At 42.4% G+C, this 24,965-nt stretch overlaps 1 protein-coding gene across 1 annotated transcript in view; it reads left to right on the forward strand.

Moving 5' to 3' along the window:
• Nucleotides 1-304: 304 nt before the first annotated feature.
• Nucleotides 305-24,965, forward strand: part of FES (FES proto-oncogene, tyrosine kinase) — a 177,638-nt gene continuing 152,977 nt past the window's right edge. Inside the window, exon 1 of the mRNA XM_073653191.1 lies at nt 305-511. The gene's annotated coding sequence lies outside the window, so the exon portion shown is untranslated. The remainder of the gene's footprint in view (nt 512-24,965) is intronic.

Here is a 24,965-nt window from a genome sequence, read left to right on the forward strand (position 1 = left end):
GATGCAGAATGGACCCTAATAGTTTATGGGTGCCGTACTGTAGCCCCATAAAGCACAGATCTGTAATGTACGTCCTGCAGGAGCCTCAGCTGCTGAGAGAGGACTCTGACAGCCCCACACTCCAGCAGTATCATTAATAGACATGCAGCCCCCTAATAACAACTTCTCATTGTTGGAGCTCTGTTGCTCCCCCTTCGTCTCGCTTGCTGGCGCTCACTGTATTCCCGTACAGGACACTCGCGAGCCGCAGGTCCTCCTGGCACTGACAGGGTTAATGTGACACGAGGAGGCAGAGTTACAGGCAGGCTTAGTGTCAGGGTGGGAAGTGCTGCCGTGACATTGCCACTCACCACAGTAAGTCTGTGAGCAGGAGCAGAGGAGGCAGCTCAGAGGGAGAACCTGCACCCGGACCCGCCGACCCCACAGGAGTGCAGCTCTGAAGGACAAGGGATGTAAGCGGAGCCGGTACCGGGCGCAGGGCATAGTGCCAGGCTGTGGGCAGACAACACAGGTACGTCCTGGCATATAATGTGCAGTGTGTGCCATAGTGTTAAGGGCAAAGGAGCGCCCGCGGCTAGGGGGCAGTAGCAGTCAGTGGGGCAGGAGTGACAGCCGGTCTCCTTGCCCCTAGTGCTGCCCGCCCGGAAATGTGCCAAGGCACAGAGCAGAAACCTGTGCAGAAGTGTCCCAGCAATACCGCTCTGCCTGCCTGTCATTGTGGAGGGGAAGTACCAGACTGCCCAGATGTTGTATGGGGCACAGGGGCCATTGTGTGGAGTGGCACAGCACAGGTACCATAGTGTGGAGTGGCACAGGTGCCATAGTGTGGAGTGGCACAGCACAGGGGCCATTGTGTGGAGTAGCACAGCACAGGTACCATAGTGAGGAGTGGCACAGCACAGGTGCCATAGTGAGGAGTGGCACAGCACAGGTGCCATAGTGTGGAGTGGCACAGCACAGGTGCCATAGTGTGGAGCGGCACAGCACAGGTGCCATAGTGTGGAGTGGCACAGCACAGGGGCCATTGTGTGGAGTGGCACAGCACAGGGGCCATAGTGTGGAGTGGCACAGCACAGGGGCCATTGTGTGGAGTGGCACAGCACAGCTGCCATAGTGTGGAGTGGCACAGGTGCCATTGTGTGGAGTGGCACAGTACAGATGCCATAGTGTGCAGTGGCACAGCACAGCTGCCATAGTGAGGAGTGGCACAGCACAGGTGCCATAGTGTGGAGTGGCACAGCACAGGTGCCATAGTGTGGAGCAGCACAGCACAGGTGTCATAGTGTGGAGTGGCACAGCACAGGGGCCACTGTGTGGAGTGGCACCTTACAGCTGCCATAGTGTGGAGTGGCACAGCACAGGTGCCATAGTGTGGAGTGGCACAGCACAGGTGCCATAGTGTGGAGTGGCACAGGTGCCATTGTGTGGAGTGGCACAGTACAGATGCCATAGTGTGGAGTGGCACAGCTCAGGTGCCATATTGTGGAGTGGCACAGGTGCCATAATGTGGAGTGGCACAGCACAGCTGCCATAGTGTGGAGTGGCACAGGTGCCATAGTGTGGAGTGGCACAGCACAGGTGCCATAGTGTGGAGTGGCACAGGTGCCATAATGTGGAGTGGCACAGCACAGCTGCCATAGTGTGGAGTGCCACAGGTGCCATAGTGTGGAATGGCACAGCACAGCTGCCATAGTGTGGAGTGGCACAGGTGCCATAGTGTGGAGTGGCACAGCACAGGGGCCATAGTGTGAAGTGGCACAGCACATGTGCCATAGTGTGGAGTGGCACAGCACAGCTGCCATAGTGTGGAGTGGCACAGGTGCCATAGTGTGGAGTGGCACAGCACAGGTGCCATAGTGTGGAGTGGCACAGCACAGGTGCCATAGTGTGGAGTGGCACAGGTGCCATTGTGTGGAGTGGCACAGCACAGATGCCGTAGTGTGGAGTGGCACAGCACAGGTGCCATAGTGTGGAGTGGCACAGGTGTCATTGTGTGGAGTGGCACAGCACAGATGCCGTAGTGTGGAGTGGCACAGCACAGGTGCCATAGTGTGGAGTGGCACAGGTGTCATTGTGTGGAGTGGCACAGCACAGATGCCATAGTGCGGAGTGGCACAGCACAGATGCCATAGTGTGGAATGGCACAGGTGCCATTGTGTGGAGTGGCACAGCACAAGTGCCATAGTGTGGAGTGGCACAGCACAGATGCCATAGTGTGGAGTGGCACAGCACAAGTGCCATTGTGTGGAGTGGCACAGCACAAGTGCCATAGCGTGGAGTGGCACAGGTGCCTTTGTGTGGAGTGACACAGCACAAGTTCCATAGTGTGGAGTGGCACAGCACAGATGCCATAGTGTGGAGTGGCACAGCACAGGGGCCATAGTGTGGAGTGGCACAGGTGCCATAGTGTGAAGTGGCACAGCACATGTGCCATAGTGTGGAGTGGCACAGCACAGCTGCCATAGTGTGGAGTGGCACAGGTGCCATAGTGTGGAGTGGCACAGCACAGGTGCCATAGTGTGGAGTGGCACAGCACAGGTGCCATAGTGTGGAGTGGCACAGGTGCCATTGTGTGGAGTGGCACAGGTGCCATTGTGTGGAGTGGCACAGCACAGATGCCGTAGTGTGGAGTGGCACAGCACAGGTGCCATAGTGTGGAGTGGCACAGGTGTCATTGTGTGGAGTGGCACAGCACAGATGCCATAGTGCGGAGTGGCACAGCACAGATGCCATAGTGTGGAATGGCACAGGTGCCATTGTGTGGAGTGGCACAGCACAAGTGCCATAGTGTGGAGTGGCACAGCACAGATGCCATAGTGTGGAGTGGCACAGCACAAGTGCCATTGTGTGGAGTGGCACAGCACAAGTGCCATAGTGTGGAGTGGCACAGGTGCCTTTGTGTGGAGTGACACAGCACAAGTTCCATAGTGTGGAGTGGCACAGCACAGATGCCATAGTGTGGAGTGGCACAGCACAGGGGCCATAGTGTGGAGTGGCACAGGTGCCATTGTGTGGCGTGGCACAGCACAGATGCCATAGTGCGGAGTGCCACAGCACAGATGCCATAGTGTGGAGTGGCACAGGTGCCATTGTGTGGAGTGGAACAGCACAGGTTCCATAGTGTGGAGTGGCACATGTGCCATAGTGTGGAGTGGCACAGTACAGGTGCCATAGTGTGGAGTGGCACAGGTGCCATTGTGTGGAGTGGCACAGCACAGGTTCCATAGTGTGGAGTGGCACATGTGCCATAGTGTGGAGTGGCACAGCACAGATGCCATAGTGTGGAGTGACACAGCACAGGGGCCATAGTGTGGAGTGGCACAGGTGCCATGGTGTGGAGTGGCACAGCACAGATGCCATAGTGCGGAGTGGCACAGCACAGATGAGATAGTGTGGAGTGGCACAGTACAGGTGCCATAGTGTGGAGTGGCACAGGTGCTATAGTGCGGAGTGGCACAGCACAGGTGCCATAGTGTGGAGTGGCACAGTACAGGTGCCATAGTGTGGAGTGGCACATGTGCCATAGTGTGGAGTGGCACAGCACAGGTGTTATAGTGTGGAGTGGCACAGCACAGGTGCCATAGTGTGGAGTGGCACTTTTTACAACTGAGAGAACAGGCTACAAACAGAAGAACTACCAGTATGTCCTATGGTGCCCGCTGTGGGTTATGCCAGGTGGTCCTAGTCCACTACAGCCATCACTTAGGAGCAGAAGGAAGGAAAGCGGTGTGGCTTAATTCCCATGATGAGAGTTTGGTGCATATTTTCTGTTGCTTATTTTTGTAAACAAAAACCGCAGGGTCTTACAGTTCCAACAATGTCTCTGAGATTAAGTAAATCTCATGCCCCCCATGCTGTTTTTTTCAGGCTGTGGAAGCTGACCTGCGGTGTGTTCTTGAGATTTGCAGTGTGTCAATTTCTCTTGCTGTAAATCTGCATTTTATTTGCGCCTTTTCACGATAGACTTGAATGATGTGCGAAAAATCCACAGATAAAAACCACGTAAATGTTTTTAGTGTACTACCGCACCTGACTTTATCAATAATTAGATAACGCCGCAAACAGGAAGTTTCCAAAGCAAATCTGCTTTATATAAAACTTGGTATAGTAAGAAGAGACAAAAACTGCAGCTGAAAAACATTCAGCTGGTAAAAAAAACCACTCAGAAGCGGAAGTAATCTAATTTTGCTAATTATGCAGAAATGCTGTAGAAAATTTGCAGCATTAAAAAAAAAATACTCATCTTTGGAACTTGGCCATAGAGAACAGCGGACCCTGCAAATCTGAGGGTCATCTAGGATTCTGCCTGGGGCGCCATCTGAATCCATGAAGGATGGGATTCAGACTAAAACCCCAATGGAGCCATAGTCTGCATTGTCAGTGTTTGCTGATGGTGTCCATTTTTTTCAGATGGACATAGGACGGACATCTTCAGAAAACAGCACCGAGTACAATTGGATTTCATTTTTCACCATTGCACTCTGCTGTTCCTAGTGGGGGTCCCATGTGGTTCCTGTGTTTCCGTAACCCCGGCTAAGTCTAAGGCGCACTGCATAAACTCAGTGTGAATAGGTCTTAAGAGTTATGCTGTGACTAAAATGGTGCACAGATCTCCTACTGAACCCCGTGCACAGTCAAAACTGCTGGCAAGTTCCTTTTAAACCAAAACCAAATCCATATAGAAACATATACTGTATTAGTCCCATCTGTTTCTATGGAATGAAAGGCTAAAGTAGTGATCAAGTAGTGATCCAAACCCATAACAGCCTTTTCTGCTTTATGTAAACATACAGTACAAAGTCTGAAAAGGAAAAAAAGGAGTAATACCACTTCCACTTTATATAAAAAGGATCAGTTTTCTTAATAGACATCAGAAGTTATTTTTTTCCATCCTGTTAGAGAATCGTAAGTTGCTTCTTAAAAATTAACTTTTGTATCTCCTTCTTTATGCCAAAAATATGGTGTGTACATGAATGCAGTTAAAGGGGTCTTGCACTTTAAGAAAAGTGGACCCCAAACTTTTTCATGTATGTAACATAGTAAACAGAGCAGGTACTTTCCACTAAGTCCAGTGTCGGCTCTCCGCTGCAGTGATGATGTCACCCCTATGCCATCTACATCAGCGGAGCCACTGAGCTCAGTGATTGGCTGCAGCGGTGAAGTGAGCTGTCGATATGATGTCACTGCAGCAGTGGCGGAGAGCTGGAGGTGGAGCCAGGGTGGGTGACTTCCTGATCTGTTCTTTATGTCACATATATAATGCCATTTGGGGAACACTTTATTTAAAGTGGATAACCTATTTAATGATCAAGAAAGTGAAAACATGACCAGTTAAGGTTATATTTATAGATTTATATTTATAGAAATCCCATCCCCACTGTGCTTCTTTTTAACGCTGCATAAACTGACCTGCATTATGGGTTTCCGAGCTGCAGCATGTCAATTTCTGTAGCGGAGACGCTAATCTCCTCTGCGTATTTTCCCTAATAGACTGTCATTAGATGCGGTAAAACCGCATAGTTACAAAAGACAAGTGCGTAATGTAGAACGCAGCGTTTTGGACACAGTGAAAATATGCTGCATCCAAAACGCTACTATTCCTTATCGTGGGCATATACCTTAATAGTCCAAATGATCATAGATCTCTAATACTGCTGGTATCCAATCATTGTAGTGATTACATTCTGAGACATCATTTTATACATTTTGCAGTCCTTTTTGTTAGAAGAGCCTTTCCAGAATAAGGTTTTCAAAGGTTGTCACACTGTTGGGACCACCAACCATCAGCTGTTTTAATAGGGGAAATGTGGCTGCAACTGTGAATTTCTCTGCAGTGCCTTTACAGGGGAAAGAAAGCATTACACAGTTCCCATTTAAAGGGAACCTGTCACCAGTGCATTAAATGCAAAAGCTGTTGATTTAAAGGGGAACCTGTCATTAGTTTTTTCATGTCTGAACTAAGACTAGCACCTTAATCAGCGCCTGTAGTGCATTCCATAAAGGGGTATATAACCCCCCTGACTCCCGCTGTATACCCCCCCAAAACCTTTTGAAAATCTCCTGTATCATATCCGGTCTGAGACTACAATCCTCCTTCAAAATGTGAAGCTGAAACAGGACACCTGGCTGAGCAGGTGGTTCACCCGCCTCATCAGCTTCAAAAGGAAAAAACCTCACACCCTCACTCAGGATGACCCCCTGCCACACACTGTGTAACTGCTTTATTCCAATTCCCCAGTCAGATGGGAATTTCATAAGGAGATTATGAAGTTATGTATGTCATAGCTGTATACCGGTTACATTTTCAATATTTTGGAAATGGGCCGAACGCCTGTCAGGGTCTCGATCCGTTCTAGCACCCCAGGGTGGGGAGATACGTAGAATGGCTAGTAGAAGCCAGGTAGCAAAGCTGAGTTTGGACTCCAAGTGTAACAGGGGCCCGGCTGGATCCGATGGCACCAAATCCGCCACCCTATGACATTTCGTTGAGAAGTTATGATCCATAATAGGTTTTGGAACTTCAGCTACCAATAGCCCAGGTGAGGGGAGACTAGAACCATCCTGGGGGCTTGAAAGGGAGAGTCTGACCAAGGGGTTAAATGATCTTGTGAGGCCATGTGGCTCTCTCTTCTTTTCCTGCTGTTTACTTCTGAGAGGGGTCACGGCGTGTATCATGTTGGAAGGAGCTGGAAACAACTAGCACCCCACAACCCCCATCTGGTCCAACTCTAAACCCGAACATCAAGCTGGTAACTAACATGTTTCATCTGCTTATACCTTGTGTACTACCTCCTGTATTTGCATATCTGACCATTGTATATGTATAACCATTGTGTATATAGTCTTTTGTCTAGTGTGCCCTTAAGGCAATTAAATATATAATTTTTAAGAATGGGAGAAGTGAGAGGAAAGTCAGCTCACCGTTGTTTGTTGCACCTTATCTGAGAGGAGATCACCACATGGAGCTGCCCTGGTCAGGGATGTTTCAAATGTGAACAAAGGAAGGAAATAAATTCTCCAGCGTTGTCCATATAATTAAAACTTCACATTTATTGCTAAGTCATAAAAGCTAATGTAATGGCATACCACCAAGTGCCCAAGTTACAAACCGATGCATTTCAACTGAAAAGTCTTATTCATTATACGGACAACGCTAGAGAATTTAATTCCTTCCTTTGTAAATATATAATTTAACCTTGGGTTGCTCTTTCATCTCGATCCACGAATTCACACGTCCGTATTCTTGGTTTAACTTCACATGCTAATGGGGCTGATTTCTGGCACAATATAATCCCGTTAACGGACCGGGGTTATATCTAACGAGGAACTGAGGCAGTCCTGCCAGGCTGGCAAGGCTCTGTTTCACTGGTGCTAGTGAAACCCTCTCAGCCTGTCAGAGTTGTGAGAGAGTGTTGTGCCATGCCAGCGGCTGCGTGGGCCACCCTCTCTCACTCCCCGTGCATCCCTGTGCCTGTGTGGACAGGTGGTGTCTATGTAAAACTGTACTATGCTAACCTTACATATCCCCAGGGGGGGCGAAACGTCATGTTGATGAAAGTGGGGAGACCTACCGGGTGATCCCTCCGATGTAATAGTGACGTCAGGCGGGGCTGCGAAGTGTGGTTCATCACATATTTGTGGCAGCGGTGCTCTGATTGACGTGGATGACGCCTCCTGCGTCATCCACATGACTAGTCAAAATCTCGCGCCTGCGCGGAGACATCGCCAGCTCACGCCTGTGCACTTTGCTCTGCCCTACTGTGGGCAGAGCCTAAAACATAAGGGCGCATGTACACTTATGTTTTAGGCTCTGACCACAGCAGGGCAGAGCAAAGTGAGTAGGCGCGAGCCAGTTATGTTTCGGTACAGGCACAAGATTTCGCCTGGCTATGTGGATGACGCAGGAGGCGTCATCCACGTCAACCAGAGCAGGAGGACGGCGATCAAAAGCCGGGAGTAAGGAAGGACGCCTATCGGACCGGCAAGATTTACATAGAGCGCAGGAGAATTGCAAAAGTTTTTTGGCCGGTATACAGGGGGAGTCAGGGCGTTATATACCCCTTTATGGAATGCAGCACAGGCACTCATTAAGGTGCTAGTCTTAGTTCAGACATGAAAAAACTAATGACAGGTTCCCCTTTAAATCAACAGCTTTTGCATTTAATGCCATGTGGTCTTAGGTCTTGTCCTCACAGAGAGACACTCTTTGTAACTGCTTTAACTAATTCATGAGAGACCTGAACAAAGGTCTTCTCTACTTAAACTCAGAATTTGAAAATATAACCTTAGTCTATATTCACATTATGCTAATACTCTGCGCTGATCATTCTGTCTCTGAGCCCATTGATTTAGAGTACACCAAAAATGTAGCAATAAGTATAGACCTGAGCCCACTGCAGACATTTTTTGTTTTGTTTTTCGCCTTTGTTTTTCATTCCAGTCTTCCAAGAGACATATTTTTCCACCAACAGAGTCGTCTTTTCGAATGGCACCATTTTTTTTACTATAATGTATTGAATAGTGAGGAAAAAGTCTCCGTGGGGCGTTAAGGAGAGAAAAAAAATACATATCCCACCATATTTATTTTTTTTACTTATGGCATTCACTGTGCTGTAAAGATTACATGTTATCTTATTCTGTGGGTCACGATGATTACGGAAAAAGCTAATTTCTATGTATTTTTTATGTTGTACTGCTTTTAAGAGAATAAAAAACATTTTTACAAAATTATTTTTTTTCTGGCTTATAAATAATGGCATGATTTCATCTTTTGTCACATTTCGGGCATTAAATTGGCATTGTTCTAGAAGTACCAGCTCTTTGCAAATGGAATGTACAACGTCTACATGTATTTATAAAACAAATATATAAAATGTACCAGTGATGCTATTCTCAAATTGTTACAGGTGTTCAGTCTTGCAAAATGCCCCAACCTCTCTCCCACTCACAATATTGAAATGTTTGTTTTTCCTGGTACGATTGCCTTGTGTACCTTACTTTACCTTTGTCATTGCTGCTGACAGGTTATTATGGTTTCCTTGTAGCATAGGATATTGAAACCTGTTTTATACAGTTTGATTATCCTTTTATGATTCAAGTTAAGCCTCATTCAGTGATTTTTCTCATATGCAAAAAAAAAAGTTAGATTTTCATCAGTGTTTTGGATCCTGGTTTCATCAGTGTTTGCTCCGTTTTTTCACTTTGTGTTTCATTAGTGATTTACTTTTAAGCAGAAATTTTTTTTTTCAAAGCTTCACCTACCCATTACATGGTTAAAATCTTAGTCTATGGAGCTTCATTCTTGCTCTCATAGACTTGCATTGAGAGCTTGTGACCGTTACCTGTGACTTCCGGTCAGTAAGGAGTTGCAGTCACAAGATGGCACCACGGGACCGGAGCGGCAACAATAAAAGGTTAAGATTAGTAGAACCACTCCAGTGCTGAAAAAAAAACCCCACTGGAGTGGTGTTTTAACCCGTTTCCGACATGTGTTGTACATGTATGGCACATGTCGTGTCTATCCCTTCAGCACGGGCTCCGGCGCTAAGCCCGCACCTTTCTGGGGACAGGATGGCTGATCTGATCAGCTGTCATGCGCTCCTAACAGCCGCGGCTGGAATCGCGATCCACCCGCGGCTGTTAACATGTTAAATGCCGCTGTCAATCTCTGATAACTGCATTTAACATGGCCACGACGGAAGGACATGATAAGTCCCACCCATCGACGCCTGTGTCACATGACCGCGGGTCGCCGATGGGTTGGCATGACAACCCAGGGTCTGCAGGAGACCCCATGCGGTTGTCATTGCCAGGATGCTATGAGCAATTCTGCTATTTACAGGCGATCTGATCATCTCAGCTTCTAGTCTACCATGGAGACTATTGAAGCATGTAAAAAGTAAAAAAAAAATGTTTCTAAAAATTTAAAAAAATATATAAAAATTCAAATCACCCCCCTTTCGCCCCATTTAAAATAAAGCAATAAAATCAAATACACATATTTAGTATCACCCGATCTATCAATATATAAAAAGAATTAATCTGATTGGTAAACGGTATAACGAGAAAAAAAAATCAAATACTTCAGAATTACGTTTTCTTGATCGCCGCAACATTGCAATAAAATGCAATAATGGGAGATCAAAACATCGTATCTAACCCAAAATAGTATCAATAAGAATGTCAGCTCGGCGCACAAAAGATAAGCCCTCACGCAGTCCCAGATCCCGAAAAATGGAGACGCTATGGGTCTTGGAAAATGGCAACTTTTTTTTATTTTTTTATTTAACTTTGGATTTTTTTTTTCACCACTTAAATAAAAAAGAACCTATACATTGTTGGTATCTACGAACTAATGACCTGGTGAATAATGGCAGGTCAGTTTTATTATTTAGTGAACATGGTAAAAAAAACAACTGTGGAATTGCACTTTTTTTGCAATTTCACCGCACTTGGAATTTTTTGCCCATTTTCCAATACACAATATGGTAAAATCAATGGTGTCATTCAAAAGTACAACTTGTCCTGCAAAAAATAAGCCCTCACATGGCCATATTGATGGAAAAATAAAAAAGTTATGGCTCCGGGAAGAAGGGGAGCAAAAAACGAAAGCACAAAAACGGACAATGGCCCGAGGGTGAAGGGGTTAATTTAATCTGTGACTCAGATCAAAATTGGACGTTTTCATGATTTTTTTTACAGACACACAGTCTGTAAAAAGCACGGACATGAAAATAGCATCATAGACTACAAAGGGTAGCTGTTCTATCCAAGAAAAGCACGCACAGAACACGCGTGTGAAATGCTGGAGTCTGAATGAGGCCATTTTAAGAGGAACTCACAAAATGAAAACCCTTTAAAACCTACTTGTTCTTTCAAACAAAACCTGTAACAAAAAAGCACAGATTCGCTGCCATCATTTTTCATAAGTAGTTTAAAGTGCTTTTGGGGCACATACCTGACTGATATGTCCAGGAACTGTCACAATTTTCATGTTCTTCCCATCCACTCTGAGTGGGTGTCTCTTCTTCATCAGCATTCTACCAGCACTATAGGTGCAGGAATGTTGCTTCACTTCCCAGCACGTGATTTTTTCGTCACTGTCCAATGGCTTGCCTACCCAGATCGTTGTCCTCCCTATTATGTCTGCATGCAGTTTCACAAACTGGAGAGCAGTAGCAGAGGGAAAAAGACCTGCCTCTGCTTTCTGTCTCAGTGTCCCTGGTGCTAGAAATGAATTACATTTGAAAATAGACAATGAATCTTTCACATGAAACTAAGTTGCTTAAAAAAAACATTTATAGTAGGGTATATTGCTACTTTGGCATAGTCCAAGTCAAAGAGGTCCTATGGAGCCATTTTGCACATGTGCCAAGTGCCTTCCCAGTACATGTGTAATGTAATTCATACGTACACAAAAATGAGAGGTAGTGGGTGTCTGCATAAAATGTTTTGCAGGTGAGTGAATGAGTGACCAGAAGGCCTAGTTTCATAACACCAAAATGCAAAAGAGACGCACACGAGCAAGTGTGAGCTTCATTGTTTAGGAATAGGTTACACTGTTCTACATATTTTCAAAAATTGTCAAGTTGAGGAATGAAATGAGTCATTTCTTAATGATTTTAACCTGAATTCAAATCTGACAATGAACATTTAGTTGCCTCTAGTTTTTATGACATCAAAGAGTTTTCCTTTTACTGCTACATATAATTAATGTAGAAAAGTTGCAGTGCTTTGATACATTATTATTTTTAGAAATATAAAGATGCAGAATATTTTGTTATGCCAATTTTCTGATATTTATTTACAGGAAACTTAGCAACAATTCAAAAAACTAAAACATGTCTAAATGCTATTGCGAATTATTATTATTTTATTATTATTTATTATTATAGTGCCATTTATTCCATGGCGCTTTACATGTGAAAAGGTGTATACATAGCAAAAACAATTACAATAAGTCTGATATGTTGGGGTAGAGAGTTCCAGAGTAGGGTGGATGCACGGGAGAAATCTTGTATGCAATTGTGGGAAGAGGAGATAAGGGGGGAGTAGAGCAGGAGATCTTGTGAGGATCGGAGGTAAGTACCAGGAGACTAGGTCACAGATATATGGTAGAGACAGGTTGTGGATGGCCTTGTATTCCAAGGTTAGGGTTTTGAACTGGAGTCTCTGGGCAATGGGGAGCCAGTGAAGAGATTAACAGAAGCCGGCGAATTGCGTGGGCATAGGTGGATCTGTCGGGCAGCAGAGTTTAGGATAGATTGGAGGGGTGTGAGAGTGTTAGAAGGGAGGCCACCGAGCAGGAAGTTGCAGTAGTCGAGGTGGGAGATGATGAGGGCGTGCACTAGTGTTTTTGCAGATTCTTGGTTGAGGAATGTGCGGATCCAGGAGATATTTTTGAGTTGGAGTCAGCAGGAAGTGGAAAGGGCTTGGATATGTGGTTTGAAGGAGAGATTAGAGTCCAGGGTTACACCGAGGCAGTGAGCTTGTGGGACTGGGGAAAGTGGACAACAGTTGACTTTGATGGATAGGTCAGTTGGGGGGGGGGGTTGAGTGAGATGGTGGAAAGATGATGAATTAAGTTTTATCCATGTTAAGTTTGAGAAATCTAGCAGAGAAGAAGGATGAAATAGCGGACAGACATTGTGGGATTCTGGTTAGTATGGAGGTGATATCGGGTCAAGAGAGGTAGAGCTGTATGTCATCAGCATAGAGGTGATATGTATTAATTATATAAATTAAATGAATTATAAACAGTTACAGAAATTGCACTATAAACTTTGGTCCGCGTTCAGTGACAACTCTTTTTTACTTGTCTCTTGTTCTTCTGCATCGGATCATCTCTTAAAATTGTCCAGCAGTAATTTGCAAGCATTGATGGTTCCATTTTCCTTGATATCTGTTCTCCAATATCTTGGTGAACACATAATGTGTCATAATAGCAAATAAAGAAAAAAGAAAAAATACAATGCAGTTTAGCAGATATTAACATAAATGAATGCAACTCACACTGTACAAATTGATATAAATTCTATTCGGCTCTTTAAATTTCATATATTGTTCAAAATTTATATCATAGCCTGTTAGAAGCAAAAATATGAGATCATCAGAATATGAAGCCAGTATACAGACATAAGTTACATATAGGGAAGGATACATGATATATAATACCCAGTATAGGTCTCTTTGTACCCAGCAAATGGTAGGACCTTAGAGTTATGGTGATAATCATATGCACGACGGCGCAGCATAGTGTGCAAATTAAAGCTAAATCCATAAAAAGGAGGTGGGGAAGGGGGAAATATATACGTATATGAATGTAGGAACCCAGTATTAGATAAGCGTTAGCAGATTAATTACGAGCTATTAAGTCTCCTCTTAACCTTCTTTTTCTCAAGCTAAACATTCCCAGATCCTTTAACCGTTCCTCGTAACACATACTTTGCAGTCCACTCACCATCCTGGTAGCTCTTCTCTGAACTTGCTCCAGTTTTTCAGTCTTTTTTAAAATGTTGTGCCCAGAGCTGGACACAGTATTCCAGATGGGGCCTGATCAAGAAGGAGTAGAGGGGTATAATTACTTCACGTGATCTAGACCTTATGCTTCTCTTACTACATCCCAGAACTGTGTTTGCCTTTTTTGCTGCTGCATCACACTGTTGGCTCATGTGCAGTCTGTGATCTATTAGTGTACCCAAGTCTTTTTACACATACAGTTGTTTAGTTCTATTCCTCCCATTCTATAGATGTAATTTTTTATTTTTCTTGCCCAGATATATATAGAATCTTGCATTTCTCCATGTTAAATTCCATTCTATTAGTTGCTGCCCATTGTTCAAGCTTATCTATCTATCTATCTATCTATCTATCCTTTTTCTGTCTTCTCTAGTGTTAGCTATCCCTCCTAGCTTTCCATCTTCTGAAAATTTGATTCGTTCACCTTCAGTTCCCTTATCTAGATCATTTATAAAAATGTTGAACAGCACTGGGGCCAGGACAGAGCCTTGTGGTACCCCACTTGAAACACTCTTTCAATTGGATGTGCAACCATTTATTACCACTCTTTGAGTACGATCACTGAGCCAGTTACGAATCCTCCTAACTGTAGCCTTGTTGACAGATCAGTTGACAGAAACCCTTCCTCCCCTTTTATGACCATTGTATCTAGAAAATTAATTTCACAGTAATGACGATGCATTTCAAATTTTAATGTGGGCCAGACAACATTGATATATTGATCAAAGTCAAGCAAAGAGTCCAAAGAGCCCACCCAGATGCAAAAAATATCGTCAATGTATTGACGCCAGCATCTCAAATGTGTTCTGTACAAGGGATGTGTGTAGACAAATTGTTCTTCAAAGGAGGCTGTAGAGATCTGAGGTTGTGGGTTGTAAGTAATCACCTAGGCAGGTTAACGATGCAACAATATTTTATTAATCACAGCCATGATAATAAAGCAATTCCAGGTAAATGGCCAAAATACAGTTGTCTCAGTCCTTAAGTTCTCAACCTGGGATCAGTAGTTCCCCTGGCTTTGTATCAGGTGATACTGTCTCCCAACTATTGGTTGGCCCACAGATTTCGTATCTCCAGCCAGTATGGTCTGTAGCCACAGTCCATGATCCTCCAGACGACAGATAAAACAATTAAAGCACAGATATCCAGTAGCAGCAGTCCTTCAATAAAGTTTAAATCCAAATGACATATCCACAAATGAAGCACGTTTATCCACTTTAGTTGATAACAGCTCTTCAACACTCCGTAAGCCATCCATCCATCAGCACCAGGAGCACAGCCATAGATCCTAACCCTCCGGTATCCTTCCACCAACTCCCCAAACTAAAACATGTCTCTCCTCTCCTTCTCTGGGGTCAGCCCCCTCCCAGCTCAGAAGTGATGACACCCTTTCCCTTAAGCATTTACTGTTCGCTAAAGCAATGAAGAATATTCTAGAAGCCTTCATCTGAGACTGCCTGTAAGACCGCCTGTGGTGACAGCTACACTGTGTCTACAATCTACACTCACCTAATGAGATTATTGACTGTTGAAACAATGGACTCCTGAGATAAAGATGAGATTAGTGAAATGCTGGACATTTTACAAGTGAATCTTACATACTGACAAGTAAGCAGAACTATATAAAACATAACAAGTAAATCATTAATAACACACAATAATAATATTGACGAAAATGGTGGTCCGTGCTGGAAAAGTATCATAGTCTTTAGTAAGTGGGCAGCTCCTCACAGAGGCCATGTAGCATTTTGCATATGGGGGGCCACATTGTACCCCATTGCCCTGTATCTGCAAAGAAAACGTGTTCTGAAAGAGAAAAAATGTTGACCTTAAGAACCGTAATTCAATACAAACATCTGTAGCCTCTTTACAATTCCCAGAATGATGCACTGTAGATATACCTTTGTTATGTGATATCAAGGTGTAGAAGCTAGACACCTCCCAAGTTATCAAGATGGCTTCATCTGTTAATTTGTCAAGATTCTTTATGCATGTAAGAAAAGACCCTGTGTCAAGCAGAAGCAAAGTAGTTTATTTAATAAGTGGGGTTAAGACTCTTTCTAATAGTATGGCCAGTGGTGATAATGTTCAATTGGTTGAAGAGACTATTGATCTTCCTGGAGGTTTATCGAATTGTTTATGAATTTTGGGTAAAACATAAAAAAGGGATGATGGGATTCTTTTTTTTTACAAAAATTCTGATGTTTTCTTATCAATGATTTGTAGTGTACTGTTGTGATAGATTACCCTTTTGATTTTATCCTCTATAGATTTAGAGGGATTGTATGGCAACCTACGATAAACCTCTGTTTAGATAATTGTGACAAAATTTGCTCTATATTATTGATTTTGTCCATCACTACCGTTGGCCCACCCTTATCTGCCGATATAATGACTAAATCCTTGTCATCTATAATGTCTGTCTGTCTGAATCATTAAGATTGGAGGGACAATGTAGGTGACTTCTGTCTATGTTCCTCCTTAATTCTGCCATATTTTTTTCTGAAAGAACCATAAATGTCTCCACCGGGTGAATATTGTTTGGTGACATAAAAGACCTACTGTGTCTAAGTCACAAACTCTGAAGATTGGTAGACCCTTCACTTCCCGTGACACCTATCATTCTGCCTTCTTGTGAGGAGAATAGTGCTTTTAATCTGAGATTACGGTAAAATCTCTGTAAATCGATTTCCAATTGTAAAAAATTAAATTTGTATGTCATAATTAATGGAGTCCCGGATTCCATTTTATTTTATATTTTAAGAGGTTGGGACCCTATCGGTGCACCTACCAGCTAAAAGGAGTTCTGTAGTTCTTTCTATTTCTGGTGATTATCATTGTTTGAACTATACAGCTACATCAGCGCCGCGCATGCTAGTCCGACTCCGCCCCTTCCTTTGATAAGCAGCTCACTGTCTATAGACTATGGACATAGATAGCCTGGTGTTGGTGGGGACATCTGTGGTGTGGGCGTGATCAGCTTTCTCAGCTCTGCTGTATGCTAGATCTAAAAACTCTTGCTTGTGTCATAACCGCTTAATCCAATAAACTAAGTGATACATCGTTGGATTCAGAGTCTCTTTTTCTACATCATGCTGCTCTCAGATGAGATAGCAAAAACCTGGTGACAGATTCCCTTTAAGTAGTTGAATGTATTAAACATTAAGTTGGATACTTACACTGTAACTCTCACCAGACCATACAAATAGACTGAAATCTATCACTAATGTAGAAGTCCATTAATCTATGAATTTATATCCATTATGGATTATTCATCTTTTTAATTTTTCCTTATCACAGTCTAAACATATCTCAAGCTTTCTGCTGTTAACTCTCTCCTGTAATCATTTGGAACACATGCAGAAAACCGTTATGTGCCGATAAATTGCCTTTTCTGTTTTCTCAGTTCAAACATTTGCCCTGCAGCAACCAATTCAATTCCCAGCATAACTAGCATAGTTTGGGAAACATTGCTCCTTAAAGTGGTTTATTGAAATGAAAAGAATTACAGGACGTGCAGAGACCTGTGGATGGAAAGCTTGAAGAAAGCTGGTGCCATTAATGATAATAATACAATAATTGTACTATTTACAACCCTGTAACTGCTGTACTGCTGTCTGCACAGGAATCAATTACTACCACTCACTGCTGTTTGTCCATCGCTTTCTGTAACACCTATAGGCTTCAGTGAAGACGATAGCATGCATGTGCGGCCACCTTTCCTAAAACTCTGTTCAGACTTGAGGCCACAGTCATCACTCATCAGACTCTGTTTTTCTCCATATTTGAGGGGCATAGACCTATCAAACATATGTGGCATACCTACAGGATGCTTAAAGGGCTATTCACTTCATTGAAAGTTACCACAACTTCCATAGATATGTGATAACTTTCTAATCAGTGGTTCTCATTCCTTTGAGATCCCCATTGATCTGAAGAACGGGGCTCTGAAATTCTAAACACTGCTTCATTCTTTCTCTAAGGGACAGCCAAAGATGGTCAAGTGCAGCAATTGGCTTTTCCAGCAATACTATAGAAATCTGCAATTTAAACCCCAGGGTCCCTGACTTCTACTGCCAGTCAATAAGTTCTGCTTAACTGGCCTGTAGCTTTAGTCCTTGCTCTTGTATTGTCTTCCTCATTTATCCCGTTTTCTGACCTGAGGTTGTATTTTCAGCTTTCACTTGCTTTTCTGATTTTGTCCATGACTTGACCTCTTGGCATTAACACCACATGGCGACCCTTCTTTCCTTCAGATTGCTCCACAGGTCAGCAGCTGACTTGTGTCCGTAGCCCAGGAGATCCCTGTACAGTGGTTAAAGGGTGAAGGCCAGGGCAACCCTTGGGATCTGGTAAACAGAGTGTCCTGTCCTTGGAAGCTCTATTAACAGCCACCAGGCTTCCACAAACAATGCAACAGTCTCCCTTTTAGGGCAAATTGGCTTATCCCTTTTGTTTTTTTGCCTTTATCTATATCAGTGTTCCCCAACTCCAGTCCTCAAGAGCCACCAACAGATCATGTTTTCAGGACTTCCTTAGTATTGCACAGGTGATGGAATTCTTGCCTGTCCAGGTGATTTTATAAGGGTGGCACTAGCAATATATCATTTCTTATACAGTACTGTGCAAAAGACTAGGCAGTTGTGGAAAAAATGTTAAGAATTCTTTCAAAAATAGAAGTGTTACTAGTTTATTTCTATGAAGTAGCAAAACACAAAGTGAATGAGCAGAAAAAGAAATGTGAATCAACTCAATATTTGGTGTGACTGCCCTTTGACTTCAAAACAGCAACAATTCTTCTAGTTACACTTGCACGCAGTTTTTGAAAGAACTCAACAGGTACGTTCTTCCAAACATCTTGGAGAATTAACCACAGATCTTCTGTGGATGTAGGCGTGCTTTAAATACTTCTGTCTCTTGATGTAATCCTAGATATCAATTCCTGGACTCTTTGCAACATTTCTCCACATTTGCCTACAACTTTTGCACATTACTGTATATATTGAGAATAATGGTTGGGTTGTGCATGTTCAATTTGTAAGATCTGCCAGTAAATATGCTACAACAAAAGCACAATTTTCACCTGTCCCAATATTTATAAGGTAACGTCAAAAGGGCATTTTTTAATTTAGACAAGAATTAGACATGCTGTGCATCTGTTACAGCCCTTGCAAATACTTTGATTCACACTTTGCTTGGACAACCTAAAAATGGTTACTGCCATGATGTATAGAAGAGCTACATACTACTGTCTCAATGTAACACAAGCTTTAGAATAGGTGAGAAACTCTAGAGCACAATATTGGTGGATAATCATGGTCACTGGATGGACAAAGTGATATCAGAGAAGAATAATAGGTATAATTAATAAGCACCGTAATTAATATTTGTAAGTATCGTATTACACACATTTAGCTCCTGTTTTTTCTGCTATGGTGGCATGTATTTCCTAATGAGAAGATACTGGAGGAAATTCAAACTATTTCACCATTTTATCAAATAAAAATTTGCAGACCAGCAGCCAGAAATGTGACAAGAAGATGGTTGAGATTATTATCTGTGATAATTTTCTTCAAAGTTTGTAGGAAGTATTAAAATAAATGTGAGAAAAGTTTTTCTGTAAAAGTCTGACAATGTATATGACAGGGCAGGAGCCTGTGTTTAAACCAGCCATTTATGTTTTAAAGCATATACTCAATATCAGGGTCACAGGACCACTTTCTCTCCATCCCTGAAAAACGGTCCAATTAACCTGATCACAGTTTGATCAGAGTGGCATCAGTTTTTCTCAGATGTTGAGAGGTAAAAAAAAAGATTCTCCACCTTCTCCAGTCTGTTAGCCGTGATGTCATCCGAGTGCGATCCGATTTTTTTCACTGACCTATAGATTTGCATTGCCGACACTTGGATCAAAATTGGACATGTTTCCGATTTTTTTTCTGCTGACCACTCAGTCCGAAGAAAAAAATCGGATATGTACACAACCCGTAAGATATCATAGGTACGAATGCTATCCATGAAAGCTACAAATAACAATCATATGAGATAAACGGTTGAGTGCACAGACCCAAACACTGAATTGTTGCAGAGGAAAAAAAGAAACATTATAAGAACATTTAAGGGGAGAATAAAATGTCACGTTTTGCATCTACACATAGATTGTGTCATTGGTTTGCATAATACACAACAAGGAATTATGAAAATGCAAGTACTAGTTTCCTTCTGTATTTGTGTGACACATGAAAGGCACAAATTCCAGGAAGCCCACTCATCACCCATTTACTCACATTACATTTCATAGTCCACAGACACTTGTAAAGTGACGGTGCATTTGCCTTGCTATAATAGGGAATTGTTTATTGGGTGTGCCGAACTTGGAAAGTGAGTATAAAACGAAGGAGTTTACAATTGACTTGGTTAGAAATTTGTTGGAATTTTTGGATCAAAGAAACATTTAAAGGGAACCTGTCATGTACAAAAAGGCTTTTTACCTGCAGATTTGGGGTTAATTTGCTGGTAAATAGTGTTAAAATGCTGTCTGGCCGCCTTACTGAAAACGCGACTAGTGGGAGTATTGTGAGCAATAACTCTAACCGCTCCGTGCACACCACTATGACTGTAAGCAAGCGGCTTCCAGGAGGATATAAGTTCATTCCCTCCCTGTAGCCATGCTTTCAGTAGGGCGGCCAACATGTTACTTAATTCGGTCTTGGGTTCATTGGAGGACATAGTATCAAAACTAGTGATGAGCGAGCATGTTCTGTTAACCCTTTCGGTGAGCATGCTCTGTGTTTTCCGAGTATCTTCAGCGTGCTCGGGTGTTATGTTTGAGTCACTCCGTGCACATGATTTGCAACTGTTTGACAGCTTTAATACATGTGACGAATGCGTAAGAAATAGGCATTCCTCACATGTATTAAAGCTGTCAAACAGTCGCAAATCATGCACATGGAGTGACTCAAACATAACACCCAAGCACACTGAAGATACTCTGAAAACACCTGAGCATGCTTGTAAATCTCGAGTAATGAGCATGCTCGCTCATCACTAATCAAAACCCAGCATTAGTGTGCCATAGTATAAGGACCCTGTGCTGGATGAAATTCTTGTTCAGGCATCAGGAGCTTAGCGCGCTCCATTCCCGGTAGATTATGGCTGTGTCATTTAGCCATCATCTGCCTCTAACAGCCGTGAGTGGATCAGAGCTGCACGCCGCTGTTAACCAGTTAAATGACGCTGTCATTCTCTGACAATGGCATTTATGGCGCTCTGTTCTAGCTGCTTATCAGTGGCCCTGTGAAGTGATTGCACAATGCCAATGTGGGGCCATGACGTCCGACGACCTCTTATGAAGACCCCCGTTCCTGTCATGACAGTACTCCTGTGAACCACAGCTTCTGGCTGGGGATAATGGGAGACTATGATTTGTGATACATACAGCATTACTGTGGTGTTTCTGTATATAGTACAAGTGATCGGATGATTGCAGGTTCAAGTCCCCTAAGTGGACTAACAAATACAATAAAAAGTGGGAAAAAAGGTTTTAAAAAAATCACAAAAATTCAAATCACAACCTTTTCCCACATTTAAAATAAAGATCTTACATTTTATTTAAAAATAATGCACATATGCGGTATCACTACACATATCTATAAAAATATAAAATTAATTAACCTGATCGGTAAACGCGGTGAACACACAGTAAAAAAAAAATATAGAAACGACAGAATTGTATTTTTTTTGTTCACCACAACTCTTCAAAAATGTAAGTAAGAAGTGTTGTTACCAAATTAGTATCAATAAAAACATCATGTCGCCCTTCAAAAATCAAAATCAAGCCCTCACTCAGCTCCATCAACTGCAAAATGAAAACGTTATTGGTCTCGGAAAATGGCTACAAGCATTTTTTTTTTTTTTTCAAATGTAAAAAAAAAATGTCACCACTTAAATAGAAAAACAAATATGCAAGTTTGGTATCGCCTTAATCATACTGACTTGTAGAATTATATGTCAAAGTCAATTTTACTGTAAAATAATGGCATAAAAAAAATAGAGATTATATGTTGCTGAACACTCACTGGTCTGCCGTGAAAAGATTTCTCCTTGGATACCATTGCTTTATCAATGTACGGAATTTCAGAATTTATAGCTTATTATTTTCTTGTATCTTTTATTCTATTTTTTTTTCTGAACGGTAGTATGTGTATTCTCTATGTCTGTAATTAACCACAAGAACTGCCGACTTTTCTCTGTTCTACTAAAAATGTCATCGCATTCAGCACATTTTGTTTTTTTAACACCACACATTTCCTCTACACTATTTGGAAATGTTGTGGTAATTTAACCTGTTCTAGCACAGAAGTAAATTCTTGTAAGTAAATCTTCCGGCGGCCGGACCTGGTCAGTTGGGGAGCGGCACAGATCAGCTCCGTCAATTGTATAGTGTCCACAGCTGGGTACTGAACATCCATCCCCTATTGGAATCAATAGGGAGCAGATGTTCCATACCTGGCCACGGGCACTGATCTGAGACAGCTGATCAGCGGGGGTGCCAGGTGTCACACCTCCAACCAATCAGACATTGATGACCTGTCCTATTGATAGGCCACAAATCTTGCAAAGTCCAGAACAACTCCTGTAAGCAGTAATTAAGGGTGATACAGCCATTTTTCCTGAATTAGTCCTTTGTCATCCCAGTTTCATGTGCTTACTAGACACAGAGCATTGTAATAATGGGAAGATAGAGGCCAGTGGTGCAGAATAGGAGGTGAAATTAGTAAGCTAGTATATTGCAGAGTTACAAACTTTTTAATTTTCTAAATATTCATGGGGCTTTTAGCTCTGTCCAGATCGCAGGCATCAGCAAAGATAGAAAGATGGCACCCAATAAGGCAATGTAGAAATTACAGATCTGTTACAATTTCCAAATTTATTATTATAGATGAGCGGACTAGTGGAAATTTGGGTTCTGGTACCCAAACTTGAACCAGAACCCAAACCCCATTGAAAACAATGAGCACCCGAACTTTTGAGCTGGAAAATTTCCCTCTCTCTCCGGACTCTGAATATTGGTACGGACTTCTGGGAGAAGTCCATGTTCGGCGTTTAGCATCGGACACTAACTGTCTGGTACGAATCCCGAACTCTAAGTTTGCGTTCGCTTATCTAATTAATTATTATTTCATGTGTAACCTAGAAATCAAGATGTAGAGTGAATTTCTAGAGCTGTTTCCTTCTCCTGAAGATATTGCCAACGACTCATTATTGCATTTGGATCAGTTTTTGTCTAGTTTTGTGCCTTTTTTTGCATCCAATTCATTATTGTATTTTGAAATCTATTTTATATGAGCTCACCTGTTTTTTTTTCTTGGTTTTCCGTTTTGTGGGGGGAGTTTAGCGACCTCAGGTGTTTTCCACTAATTTATCCATTGAGACTTTTTAAAAAGTTTCAAAATTTGGCACAACTTCACTCCAGCCCCCCCCCCCCCCCCCATCCTATTGTATTTCTGATGAGACCCAATTTTTGGTACACTTTTTGCAACTTTTGGAGCTAACATGCAACTTTTGGCACCAAAAATCACAAAACAGTGCAAGACAAGAAAAAAGCCCCTTTTTAGACTGTGCCAAATTCATGGATCACATGCACCATTTTGATGAATTTGGCACCAACCAACAAAGGCAACTAATACCACAAGACAAAAAAGGAAAGTGATTTAAAAAAAATACAAATTATGAATCTGGGCCATTGTTTCAGGATCTCTATAAATCATGTAATTACTGTATATCTAAAAATACTTCTCAAGTTCTTTAGTCAGAGCAAAAAGTTGTCTTATCCCATCAGGATGAGTCATTGTGAGAGGAAACATACTTCTATTGATGGATAATGATCCCTTACAGCTAAACTCATCATGTGCTAACATACAACAATCTGAAGATCTGCCATGAAGGTGGAATTCCCCAATCTGCACCCTTTGTTTCTGACTTAGTTTTGCCTTTCTTTTGTACCATAAAAGCATACCGCAAAATGTATATTCTTCACTTTTCTGATACACCCAGTCACCATACCTATGCTGAGATGCAAGGCAAGGGTTCAGTCTATGCTTGCAGATTTAAATAGGTTAGATGCTACTTTTAGCTCATAGGAAACCTTCCCAAGCTGGTTACACTGCATTCCTTGAGTGTCTGTTGGCTTTAGCTACCAAGTGATCATGCCATAGTGCGGTAATGCTTTGTCTTATTGTGTTAGTAGTGTAGAGTGGTGCAGAGGCTCAATCATAGGTGATGTGTACTTGGAAAGTAGTTTTGACAGAAATAAGCATATGGTATACAGGCAATTCTATAGTTATACTATTATATCCTACCAATAGGTAGGCAGCCTCAATTATGACAGTCCTCCTGTTATAAATCTGTCCTGGCTTTGGCGCCGACCCTGCTCGCTTTTCCTATTGCCTTCTTCCTTTTCTGTGGTTCACACCAGGTTTCACAGGTTGCACAACAATATCAACACTTATGGCCTTTTAAGGCCTTCTCTCACACCCATGTGTATGTGAGCATTGAGTAAACTAGTATTGTTACCCTGTGCTTTGGAGGTAGCTTCATCAATTCTCTCACCTGCCTATTTTCTCTACAAACTCCTCTGAATTTCTACAACCTGAATCTATCTTCTGGCTCAGGCTTGCTGATTAACCCTTTGTCTGCTATAAGTATAATAAACTGTTCTTTGGACTTGTTCATATTTGAATGCTGCTGCTTCTAAGAGTATCTTATCCATTAAACAATTTTGTTTCTTCATCTCTGCTGCCATTTTCTTGCTGATTAGCCCTTCATCTGATGTAAGTATAACTCTCCTCTGGATTTGTTCACACTACAAACACTGCTGCAATTCCTGGACTTATATATATTCACTTCCTGTGTTTTCATACAAGCCTGGCTCTTTGTCTTCTAGTGTGTCCTGCTCCACTTGTCTATCTGCCATCCAGCTTATCCCATTGTCCTGGTTCTCACTGTTCTTCTTGCGCAAGTCCTGCTCACTTCCTGCTCATTGTGCCATCGCCTTTGGTCTGTTAGTTCACCCTGACTTGCAGCTTAGTGAATCTACTTCAGCAGTTGAGCCCTTACACCTCTACTACACCAGGATAGTACCAACTCTTACCCCTGAACCACCCACAAACACACTCAAGCTGTCCACTAGAGCTGTGGAACAAAACAGTCTCTCAGTCTCCCTTAATCAAGACTATTGGTGAATAAGATAATGACATTGATTGCAATATGAACAGAAAGATCGAAATTTTTCAACTCTAGGAGCTGTATTTTTCTAGACTATATCCTGGAGCTGCCAAATATACTTTGCATTTGCATATATCATTATTTGGGGAGTCTGACGTACAATTTTCACAGATTTTACCACCATTAATATTTTGTAATATTTACAGTTATATGAAAAAGTT

Source organism: Phyllobates terribilis, unplaced genomic scaffold, assembly GCF_046119375.1.
Source record: "Phyllobates terribilis strain yellow unplaced genomic scaffold, ASM4611937v1 Scaffold_11__3_contigs__length_659146591, whole genome shotgun sequence".
Classification (NCBI taxonomy): Eukaryota; Metazoa; Chordata; class Amphibia; order Anura; family Dendrobatidae; genus Phyllobates; species Phyllobates terribilis.